The sequence below is a fragment of the Python bivittatus genome, unplaced genomic scaffold (genome assembly GCF_059951505.1).
Source record: "Python bivittatus isolate LINGU-HERP-01145 unplaced genomic scaffold, Pbiv_v1 ctg000190_np1212, whole genome shotgun sequence".
Lineage (NCBI taxonomy): Eukaryota > Metazoa > Chordata > Lepidosauria > Squamata > Pythonidae > Python > Python bivittatus.
The window spans coordinates 11629876-11640708 of NW_028277042.1; the positions used below are offsets into that span (position 1 = coordinate 11629876).

The 10833-nt window shown below is 40.6% G+C and overlaps 1 non-coding gene across 1 annotated transcript; it reads right to left on the bottom strand.

Moving 5' to 3' along the window:
* Positions 1-7313: 7313 nt before the first annotated feature.
* TRNAT-AGU (transfer RNA threonine (anticodon AGU)) lies at positions 7314-7387 on the bottom strand. Its single transcript has one exon. It is a non-coding gene; the product is annotated as a tRNA-Thr (tRNA).
* Between the last annotated feature and the right edge of the window lie 3446 nt (positions 7388-10833).

Here is a 10833-nt window from a genome sequence, read left to right on the forward strand (position 1 = left end):
TGAAGTTCATGTAAGGTCGGCTGCAAAGGATTTAGCAAGATTGCTTTGCTGGAATCCTTCTAAAATCCATCAAATCTACCCTCTTATTTCCCATAATGGGAGGGAGACTGAAACTGAGTTTTGAGTAAAACAGGGCATAAGGTTGATGTCCTCTGTCTCTCCCTCAGGATCAAGTGTATCTATATGATTTGTATAGCTTTGCTCTACTGATCATTTTCAAGTTTTATTTACTATATTTGAACAGTACCTTCAATGGTTCTGTATTCACTTAAAAAAAAAAAGTACACACATAATATTGGAAAAAGAAGATCCTACGTCTTCAACCAAAGCCAGCAGATAAAACTCATGAGAAAAACAGCAATATACAGTGAATTACTGTTATTCGCAGAAGTTACTTTCTATAAAATTACCACGGAATTAGCAAATATACTGCGCCTAGGGAAATACGGGGTTAGGTTTCTACAAGCCTCTGGTCACAACATTTTCATCAATGATTACTACATAACCTTGTTTTACGTGTGTTTCTGTTTAAAGACACTTTATTTAATGTATACGGATCTCTTAGAAATAAAGTCCTGGGGAAAAAAAGATTAAGCCTTTAAAGTTTTATAAAAAAAATCTTACTTTTGATGGGCACTTTAAACAGCGAGATCCCTGAGCGAAGGCAGACATGCGCTGAGCGGCAACTGAAAATTTTCATGAATAATTGTGAAAGCATCACGAGTATTGATTTGGGGGTTACAAATCAAGTTGAGAGAACAGGCAAATTTGCAAATACAGAAATTGCAAATAACAAAGATGGCCTGTAACGTAACTCTACGTAAGTATATGGGGCCTGAAAAATAAAATTTAAAACCTCTCTCTTTCCTTGATATTCACAGGACGCAAAGATAAACCTTTGAAGGAAATAATAAGGTGTTAGCCCTTCAAGATAATCCCTTTAAAATAAAACTTTAAAAATCTCTCTTTCCTTGATATTCACATGACACAAAGATAAACTTTTGAGGGAAATAAGATGTTAGCCCTTCAAGAAGCACAACCATGAGTACTGTATTATCTTTATTGTAAGGTGACATGGACAGAATCTGGCAAGACTGAAAGTACTTCTCCCCTCCTCTCCGTTTACTCTCTGGAAAACTAGGGAGGGTCCCTTCTGAAATGTTTCCCATGTCTCCTTCGGTGGGCTGAGACATCTTTGACCTGCTGGTTGTCCAGTCTGAGGGTCTCCCAAGGTCACTTCTACATACCCCTACATAAGGCCTGGGATCGCCAGTGGGAAAATTCTTTGCCATACTTCTGACAAGGGCCCCCACAGAGCAATCTCGGACATGAGTTTGGATGTATGGGGAGAAAGAGATGTGCAGGAGAAGGGGGGGGGCAACAATTCCCAAGGTCTCCAACCCACTGCAAGTAGATCGTGCAGCACCTTAACAGCTGTGGATAAACTGCAGAGGCTTTTTATTTAACGTTTGCTTCCACCCACAAGCCTCTCGTGGTTTGTCGTTGCCTTTTCCATGTTTTTATTTATCTCGTAATAAAAGGAAACAGCTGGCACCCATCTTTGGTCTGGTTGGCCCAAAAAGAACCCTTCTTCTTGCCAACGAGCACTGTTACACCCCATTTGTTTGACTAACGCTGATCTCTTTATAAGCAATCACAACTTACACACTCTGTGAGCAGAAATGTTTCTTTGTGCAAATTTGGAATCTGTTACCCATCAGCTTTCTGGGGTGACACTGAAATCATCTGTAGCTTTGAGCTCCCAAATCAGCTGGGTTCGCAAGGTGGTTGGTTTAGCTCCAGGTTTGTGTGTCATGTGATTACAGCCGTGATCAGATCTCAGACTAACCTGAGAAGTCTCCAGACAGACGGACTTGAGTAAAAGCTGGTGATCCAGCGTGCTTTTTCACGCTTGGTAGTTACTCCGTAAAATCTTGCAATTTCTTATTTGCAATGCTTCCAATACGGAGTTGCATTTTGTGTATAGCACCTTTATAGGTAAAATAGAGGTATATTTCATGGCTCAGGCTATTCACACGTAACCTTGGATATATCCCTTTTAGTCCCATAAGCAAGATGCACAGCTCTGCAGAATTGCTCCCTTCAAGCATGTTCTATTCATTTACTTTGAGAAATTCTTGTTAAAGGCACTTCTAAAATCCAGTGGGAAAATGCTTAACAAGAGCTAGACTCGTTTAGCTGATGGCAATGTTATAATCCTTGGAACCATTGCAAGAAGCACAGCCATGCGTTTTTATTGGAGCATTTTCTTAATCCTCCGTACAAGATAAGCAGTAGAAAACAACAACAGAGGACAAAGTTTTAGCAGTAAAGCATAGCCTGTAAGACACATTCTTTACCTCATTCATTAGAACTTCCCAGATTTCACTATCTTTTTATTCATTCTGATTCAACCCAGTTTACGTCTCATTTACTGAATTTATTTTCATGGGATTCGTGAGTTATTTTAAGTGTATGATTCACAACGACCCTTTTTTTTCCTTTTGATATTCCAGATAAGACCTGAGCCAACTGTGACATATATTTAATTTTCCACATTAAAAAAGCCCATCACTTCCACCTTTTCCCAAGATGAAAACAGGTTTGTCATAACATCTCCTTTCTCATACTACCATTTTAACTCACAAGTCATAAGGCTGAAATTGCAGCCACATTTGACGTTTTTGTTTCATTTGCAAATGCTCCATTTAAAATGCAGTAAAGTGGAGTGGCTGGAATTGTGGACAATAGCTCTATGCCACACTGCTGTTTGCTCGGCTTAATTATTGTATTGGAAAATCGTGCCATCTCAAATATCTCTGTTCTAGGGCAGAGTTTTCCAAACCTGGCAACTTTAAGGTGTGTGGACTTCAACTCCCAGAATTCCCCAGTCATGAATGCTGACTGGGGAATTCTGGGAGTTGAAGTCCATACATCTTAAAGTTGCCAAATTTGAAAAACACTGTTCTAGGATATCCACACTGACAGTTCAGAAGCAATCACTTTAAATATAGTATTTAGATTTACATAGCAGTGCCTGATTTCTTCCCAGAAGAACTATTACAATTTTCCATTCTTTTAACTACAAACGTTGCACTGCTATTGTCAACTGTGTAATACATCAAGGATTAACTTTGCAGGTGGCAGTTTCATGCTTCTCAAATGTTTAATGAGCTGTGCAAGTGACTGGAGGGGGAAAAAAAACTAGAATAGCAAAGAAATAAATAGCCAAGTAGGTGCCTAATTAAAAATAAAAATGTGTGACAAAAATAAGCTTGTTGGTGGATAAAAGTTAATTTTGCAAGTGAAGTACCCATGATCTGGTGCTGCTGTTAATGTTAGGGAGGCCAAATGCCTCTCACTGTCATGTTCTTCATTTAAAGGATTTATCTTCAGAATACAAAGTCTATGCTTGTTTGTTCTTTAAGCATAGGCGCTTAGTGAAAATCTACGCAGCAGGCAGATCTCTCGTACTGGTAATGTGAAATTTTGATCTTGCATCTTAGCAATGTGTCACACTGCACTATTCAAACAATGAGGTGGTTCCTATGCTTTTAAGACTGTCCTTTCACAACAAGCTCTTTCTGTTGCTCTGCCAGGAGGCTTAATATTCACCATAAGGCTGCTAGAATCTCTTTTCAGTGCCAAGATTCAACTCTGTAGGAGTTAAGCAGAAATGTAAGGCCTCTTAAGCAGATTGATTGATTGATTGATTGATTGATTGATTGATTATGTGCCCGCAAGTCATTGCCAACTCTTGGCGACCACATAGATGGATTTCCTCCATGATGATCTATCCTTAACCTGGCCTTTCAGATCTTTCAGCCGCGTACCCATCACCCTTGTAACTGAGTTAATCCCCCTTGTTGCTGGTTGTGGCTTTGTGTGTTGAATGAGACTGTCTAGTTGACATCCTTGCCCATTTACTGCCATCCTTGCTTCCCCTCCCTCCCCAAACCTGGTACCTAGTGAAGCCAAAAGTTTGCCATCTCCTTTAGGGAAATTAAAACCATGGTCCATTGTGCAATTACGCCTGCATTTGCAGAAAGATACCGTACTTCACAATAGATTGAATTACCTACTCACCAAATGGGCTGGATTCAGACAATGTCCCAGGCCAAGCCACAAAGTGCATATACATCCATAGTTAAGTTCCTTGAAGCAAAATGTACTGCAAACCTTTATAAGCCATTTCCTGGCATTATAAAACAAGCTGGTTAACATTCACGTTTGCTGTTCAGCTCCTTTCTGGGCCCCCCAAGAACTACGCTTTGCTTCTGAGCAAGAAAAAAATAAGTGCTGGAGAATTAATGTACAAATTTCTTGTAGCTTCTCTAACCTGACACTATCCTGGCAACCAGTGGATAGAGTAGTCGCGTATTTGTCTGAACAGCCTGCTTCAAGATTCATGGCAATACAATACAAAGTGATTCTGGCCTCATTTAAACAGGCTGTATTTATTGTTTGCTGTGTCTGCTTCCAACTTCACAGTAAGGCGGCCGTTTAATTTGTATTGTTTTCCCAGTCACCAAGCCTGTAGAAGAAGCTGCTGTAAATGCCATTCCAGAGAGAGAGAGACAGGAAAGCAAAATATTTAGATGGAGAGGCAGAGAGTTATGTGCTAACCAGGTAGAAAAATACAGGAAAGGAGAAGGAGAAGAATCTCTATTCCTAAATAGTTTCTTCGGGGTGGGGTGGGGGTCTTTTTTGCATGCATTTTTCTCCTTTGCAAACTCTTTAGAAACAGAATTTAGTACATTTGCTTAGGTAATTTTTTGGCATTAAAAACGTTGCATTTTTAAGGTGATGATTTTCTATGAATTGGTTCTGTTCTGCCCAGACATTCCTTTTCTTTAAACCCTGCATGTCATTTGACTTTAAACGAGTCACAAAATTGCATAATGTTTCATCAGGTTAGATACTGAAACCATTCATAGCAATTTCCTAATATCCCCCTTGTTTTTCATGCAACCCCTTGATCTTTGGTTCCTTAATACTATAAAGAAAACTAAGATCCACTTGGAACTGCTTGCAAAGCCAATTTTATTACAACAAAACATAGAACACATTAGAAGAATGAAATACTGTCTCCATGTGTCTAGAATCAGAGGAAAAAAAGGAAGAAATATTCAGATCCCACAGGGATTCAATTTTAAGAATCTGCGATGTCCTTCTCACACACACCCACACCACCCCCGTGACCCCTTCAAATGTTAGCTTCTCCAGAAGGGATATCTTTCTTGTTGTTAATTAATTGATATGGAAGATCAAGGAAATGTGATGACCTGAAAAAATCACCCCTCCTTCCAACACCTACATGGAGTGAATTTTAAGAAGAATTTTGAAAAGCTAAAGATCAACTAGGAGGCATATTTCAAGGGAGCAAGCGTGGCAACCGCTGCTTTGAAATTATGGATGAGAAAAAGAGTTTGTCTAAGACTGTGTCTCTCAACCTTGCAACTCTAAGATGTGTAGACTTCAACTCCCAGAATTCCCCAGCCAGCCATGCTGGCTGGGGAATTCTAGGAGTTGAAGTCCACACATCTTAGAGTTGCTAAGGCTGAGAAACACTGATCTAAGATAACTTGCAAGTTGCCAGACTGCAGCTTCCAGTAATCCTAGCTAGCATAGTCAACTATGAGGGGTGCTGGGAGCTGTTGTGCAGCAACATCTGGAGGACCCTAAGTTCCCCACCCTGGCAGGGTAGATATTCTCCATCTGTATGTATATCATAACCTTTCAATGTGGTGACAGCTGCATTTTGAAAAGCAGGCAAAGAAGTCTGATCTAGAAGCTCATTCATGATGCAACATCCTTATCATGATGAATAACAGCTGTGCTAGATCACTCCAAAACTGATCTCTCTCATCGATCATCCTGCTCCCACCATAATCAACCAACTGGATGCACAAGCAGAGTATGGCAATGGTACCAGGATACTGTCCCCGGAACACTTTGCCCCCATTTCCCTGCTTCCTGCACAGTTTAAAAACCGGCCCACCGCATCATTTGGTGAATTGTCCCATTTCCTGGGCATACGCAGCCCCCTGAAATGTTGGACCCAACCAAAGGGGCTGGGTTTGCAGATCGGGCTAAGCCAGAAAGAAACTAACCAAGACTAAAACCAGCCAAGCTTAGGGTGAGTTCTAAGTTGAGAGCCAAAGTTTCTCAGGACCGAGATGTCAGGGATGTCAACAACCCACCAGTCGCCCTCCTTAAAGCCAAGAACTACACGCAAAGCATCTGTTGAGCAACGGAAAGGTAGGAGACAGAAGTGCCAGAATTAAAAATACACCAGGTAGAAAAAGGGACTTGATCTTCATAGTGACTGAGGACAAGCCCCTATTTTAGCAGTTTCTTCCTAATAGGCAGTGAAGATTCTTATATCATTGAACCATTTCTGAGAGCTTCAAGCCAAATATCCTAAATCGTAGCCGGGCTATGCTGAGTTGTGTGTCCAGAAAATGCCATGTCAGTTTTGCTAGTGAACTGTATGGGGGCAGCTCTCTAATTGTGCCGTGTGAACCCCGCATAAGCCCCAAAGGGGAAACCAGTGTAATTCCCACAGGTGGCAACACTTTCCTCGGCCTGTGACTTGTTTATTAAAATTCTATTCTTTGCCAAAGCTATTTACAACTGATCTACGAGATGATGAAAAGCCGCCACGCGTCAGAACAGATTATATGTAGGGTGTACCAAAAGTCAGGCCCCCTCGACAAAATCAGGCTCCATAGAGAATTGAATATATAAATTACATTAAATATTGGAATTGGTTGCCATTTTCTTGTAAACATTTCCTTACTCGTTGGATGTATGACCACTGAACATTCCTAAGTACGGTAACGTTTTCTCTGAAAAAAACATTAATTCATCAGATATATTGTGATTGGCTTAAGGGCCTGGCTTTTGGAACACTCTGTATATGCACGTACTCCCCTTAGTTGGCTTTAATCAACCTATGCTTGAGTTGCATGCTATTTCCTTCCTTCCTTCCTTCCTTCCATTTTAAGATGCACATATATGGGGTCTTTAGTTTTGTAAATAACTCTGCAGGAAGGGGAGTTTGACCCCAGAGGTGAATTGTTTGCAAGAAAGAGGGTCTCCAAGGACAGGTGAATTCAAACTGGCAGGCCCCTTGAAAAGCTGCAGAGAAGAAACCGGGGAAATAAATGTTAAATGAACTTTATTTGCACCAACGCGAGCACTTTTCTGCAAGACCCCGTTGAACACCGACCTCCCCACCGTGGAAACGAATGAGGAGAAAGGCATAAATATATTTATTCTCTGACGCAAAACAGAACTCCCCGCTCCAGAGGCACCGCTGGGATTCGAACCCAGGATCTCCTGTTTACTAGACAGGCGCTTTAACCAACTAAGCCACGGCGCCGGCTGCTGAGCGAAGCAGCAGATCCGGCTTCATGTATCGTAGCGGAAGCGTCTGTTTGGCTTTGAAACAACGTTGCTGGAGGGGAAAGTAGGAGAGGGGGGAAAGGGGGGGAGGAGGATTCCTTTCTTTGCAGGCGTGCCTGTGGCTGCGGAGTGCAAAGTGGTATAGTGCAATTATTACAGTTAAAAAGTGCAATTAAAAATAACCATGGGCAAACAGAGATCTCAGTCTGAGATGTAGCTTGCTGGAGCCATCTGGATATTTTACTTTCAATTTAAAAAAAAATGTGCATTCCCCTACTTTCTTTCAGGCTAAAGGGCTAGGAATGGAGGTCTCATTATAGGTCCTCTTTAATAAAAAACAGCCTCCAGAAAAAGCAACATTGCAAATGATTCAAGGGATGATGTGGTTGAAAATGTTTAGGCTGCAGTTCTGTCCACCAAGTTTCTCCTAATGGGTGATGTGATGTAGATATGAAGGCCTTCACTGTCCACCACGGTCAACCATTAGATGGACTTCAACCGCCATCACTTCTTGCCCTGAGGGGCACCCGGTTGGGGGTGGCTGTACTCACAACTGGGAATTAAGACATTGTACTCAGCTGGGTTGTGAGCACCAACCCCTGATGCCCTGTGTTGACTTTTGGAGTTATGTGCCCTTCTCCCTTAGCAGGGAGGATTCACTCCATGGTGTGGATGCCCATATTCCTCCTTGATAATACAAGAAGCTTTGGTCACCACTAAGAAACCAGCCTCACCAAGAACACAGATCAGCTGGCCATAGTCTTTTGCTTGGCTGAAATGTATTTCTGTTTGAACTCCACTAATTGTTTCTAAATGTGGAGTCCTTGGTGTCCTCTGAGCTTGGTTGCTTGCTTGCAGACATTTCATTACCCACCTAGGTAACATCATCAGCTCTGGTGAATGTGGGGTTTGCTCCCTGTTTATATACAATAGCTTGTTCTGCCAGTGTTGAGGGGGGAGGAGTTCTTCTTGGTAGTTCCTTGATTAGGGTGATGTTTTCTGCTTGACTGTTTGTCTGGTGCTGATCCCTGCTTATCTGGGTGTTGGTTGCTGGAGAGGATGAGTTCTTTTTTGTTTGTTTCCTTCTTAGCTTTTTTATTGCCTCTTTTGAACAGTGTGTAAGTGTGGTTTATCTCTGTGTGTCTATTGATGGCTGAATTGTCTGAATGCCAAGCTTCCAGGAATTCCCTAGCATTTTTGGATTTAGCTCGGTTTAGGATGCTCAGAGTTTCCCAGATGAACCTATGGTTGAGTCTGTTCACGTGTTGTGAGACCATGTATTACTTCTAAATGTACATCTATATCTTGACATTAGCAAGTGCAATTAACTGTCTGCTTTTCTGGATGATGCCTCGTAGATGAAGCAGCTAAGAATCCGTTTGCTCAGAATCTATACCTTATTAAATTTCACCAGAAGGACATTTCATTGGGAACTTCAATCAACTCTTTTTCCAATTTCCTATACTTTAAATCTTCTGCTCTTCCATGAAATCTCTTTTATTAAGAAAATATAATATGCTTTTCCATCGAACTGATGATTCACTTTCCTGAATCATGTGTAAATGTTCAGAGTTACTCATCTATTCATTTCAACCACTGGTTTGAGTATAAGTCAGTCTAATGTCCTCTAGATGGTTTGGAGACCATATCCCATAAGCTCTAATCATTGCTGTATTGTCAATGGCATGAGGGTTTTGTTCAGAACTGAAGAATGTCAGATTACTTACACCTTATCTTTAAATTTCACAGTAAATCGCAATGTAACAAAGCTGAAAGAAGACCTTACAGTCTCCCAGAAATACTAATTCTAGCATTTCTTTTTCTTAACAACTGATCTGGATAACTCACAGATCTTCCACAAGATCTGCAGTTAGAGAAAACATACAACCTATTTTGGGGGAGAGACTAAAACACTTTGCTGTGCTTTAACTTAAACCTTTAAGCTTTCTAGATATATTGGATTATTTTTGTTTTGGACTGTAGTGCAGAGTCTATAGACTAAGGTGGCATACAAGTCTGAATAAATAAAGTGCACAAATGAAAAATAAGTTATTGCAGAGCCCTGTATAAGAATAATTTGTCACCTTTGGCCATCTGTTTTTACCTGAACTCATGGTTGCTTTCATCTTTCACTTAAAGTCTGCATGAAGGCCTTATTTTGGATTTCCGAAAGGAATTAGACTCCTGGCTTTGTGGATATTCTTCCTTCTGAGTATAAAGTTTAGCTGATTTGCTCCAGGTAGTAACTCCTGCCAAAGGCACACTTGTTTGAGTGCCAATTTAGAGGACTCCATGTCACTAGTCAATAGAATTTATAACATGTCCTATTGCTTTTGCCAAATATATATCTTGAAAGAGAAACTCAGTTCATTCAGGTGAGAATCATCCATGTTCTTTAAGAGGTCCTAATTCCATATCACGATGAATACTGTGAGAGTATTGGGTACCCAAGACTGCATTCATGATACTGCAGTTGCCTACTACTTCCCAATCTGTGAAACCTCAAAACAGAGCTTGATCACTGATTCCAAAACTGATCCAAATTTGAGTATTTCTTTGCATCCAAAGTATATGTTGGGCTCTAATCTACATTACACTACATATTCTTTCAAATGGGTGAGAGTATAATTTGCATTGTTCCTCCTGTAGCTTTGGGTCAGGTCCATCTCAGCTCTTCATTCTTGTCTACATAACTTGGCCTTCTTAGGCCAAGGTAGGACCAAAGGTGAGGCCGGAAACAATGCAATTCCATTTTATAGAAAGATACTTGTGATGCACCTGTAGGGTTAGCCCAGAGTTTACCTCTGTTCTTAATTTGTACAGAATTTTCACTATGTACGTTGCAAAAGAAGAACCATTCTGAATGAAGTGTTGCATCACTGAAGGTAGCAGTCCCATAAGCAGGCAATATGATAGTCCAAGATTTCATTTTAGGATGCAGGAACATATACTGTCTACAGCAGTGTTTCTCAACCTTGGCAACTTTAAGATGTATGGACTTCAACTCATCATAGCTGACTGGGGAATTCTGGGAGTTGAAGTCCACACATCTTAAAGTTGCCAAGGTTGAGAAACACTGGTTTACAGCCTTATTTGATTGATCCGAACTTTGTGCAAATAAGGGAACTAAGAAACAGATCCAGTATTGGATAATAACCTTCCACTCCAAAAGTTGTGTTACTGATATATTGTGAAGCACCATATCTATCAGATAAAATTCTGTTCAAGAGCTGGCTTTCATCTTCAAGAATAGTCCTAGTCTTCAGGGAATGAGAGAATAAGGAAAAATAATACTGCCTGTGGTGAAAAATATTGTTTAATTAAATCAGGGCCAATCTTTTCCCTAAATCCATGAATTATTCAGTTCAATAATAATTACAAGGAAAATGAACTACAGGAGCAATACATCACAATTTTATAATA